The sequence below is a fragment of the Centrocercus urophasianus genome, unplaced genomic scaffold (genome assembly GCF_019232065.1).
Source record: "Centrocercus urophasianus isolate 14NV4802_14NV808 unplaced genomic scaffold, USGS_Curo_1.0 seq_92, whole genome shotgun sequence".
Lineage (NCBI taxonomy): Eukaryota > Metazoa > Chordata > Aves > Galliformes > Phasianidae > Centrocercus > Centrocercus urophasianus.
The window spans coordinates 10,472-12,059 of record NW_024885555.1 but is presented as its reverse complement, the minus strand read 5'-3'; positions in this window follow the sequence as shown (position 1 = coordinate 12,059).

Sequence of the window (1,588 nt, the reverse complement as noted above, 5' to 3'; positions counted from 1 at the left end):
GGAGAAGGAGAAGGAGAAGGAGAAGGAGAAGGAGAAGGAGAAGGAGAGGGAGAAGGGTTTAGAAGAGTGAAGATGTAGGATTCATTGAAGGGGGAGAGGAAAGGAAGGGAAGAGCGAAAGGGTAAGAAGAGTGGAAGGGATGGTAAAGGAAGAAGAGAAAGGGGAGAGGGAAAGAGAAACAGGAGGAGGTGGGGGGTGGGGGAAGTGGAAAGAGAAGGGGGAATAAGAAAGGGAAATAGGAGTGGAACAGGAGGGGAAAGGAAAAGGAAAGGAAGGGCAAAGGGGAAGGAGGAAGAGGAAGAGGAAAGAGAAAGGGGAGGGGAGTGGGAAGTGGAAAAGGAAGTTGGGGGGGAAGGAGAAAAGGAAGAGAAGGGAGAAAGGGGTAAAGGGCAGGGAGAGGGGATGGGGAAGACAAGAAGAGGGAAGGGGAAGGGCAAGGGCAAGAAGAAGGGGAAGGTGAGAGGGGATTGGGTGGTGGAAGGGAAAAGAGGAAGGAGAAGGAAAGGAGAATGGGAAAGGAAAAGGGGAAGGTGGGAAGGAAACAGGTAGTAGAAGGGAAAGGGAGAAGAGGAAGGAGAAAGGGAAGGTAGAAAGGGAACAGGTAGGGGAAAGGAGAAGAGGAAAAGGAAAGAGGAAGGGTGGAGAGGAAGAAGAAAGGGAAGGAGGAAGGGGAAATGGATGGAGAAAGAGGAAGGGAAACATAAAGGGAGAAGAGGATGGGCAGGGGAAAGGAATGGGGAAGGTTAAAGGGGAAATGAAAGCAGAAGGGTAAAAGAGAAATGGGGGGAGCAGGGAATTGTGGAAGGGAGGGGGAGTGAAACAGGAAGGGGAATTGGAAAGCAAGGAGGAGGAGATGGGAAAGGGGAAGGATGATAGCAAAGCAAAAGGGAAAGGGGAATGGAAAGGAAGAGGAAGGGGAATGAGAAGGGGAGAGGGGAAGATGGGAGTTGAATGGAAAGGGCTAAGGGAAATTGGAAGGGGAAAGAGATAAAGAAAAGGGAATGTGAGGTGGAAAGTAAGGGGATATAGCAAGGAAAAGATGGAAAGAAAAGAGAAGAGGAGGGGAGGGCAAAGGGGAAAGAAAAAGAGAAGGGGAAGCACAGGAAGAAAAGGAAGCAGGAGAAGGGAAAGGGGAAATCAGTAAGGGAAGGGAAGGGGAAGGGGAGTGAGTAAAAGTAAGAATAAGGTGGAAGTGAAAGGGGAAGGGCAAAGGATAAGGGGGAAAAGTAAGGGGGAGGAGAAAGGGAAGGGGAAGGTGAAGTGCAAAGGAAAGAGGAAAGTGGAAGAAAGGGAAGGAGAGGGGAAGGAGAATGAATAAAGAATGAAAGAGTAAAGGAAGAGCAAAGTGTAAGTGTAAGGGGGAAAGGGGAACGGGAAGGGCAAAGGGTAAGGGTAAGCGTAAGGGTAAGGGAGAAGGATAAGAGTAAGGAGAAAGGAAGTGGAAGGTGAAGTGCAAGGGGAAGGGGGAAAGAGACAGTAATAGGAAGGGGAAGAGTTAAGACAGAGGTGGAAAGGGAATGGGAAGGGGAAGAGAAATTGGAAGGGGAAGGAAAAGAGGAGAGGATAGGTGAAGGGGAAGTGGAAGAGG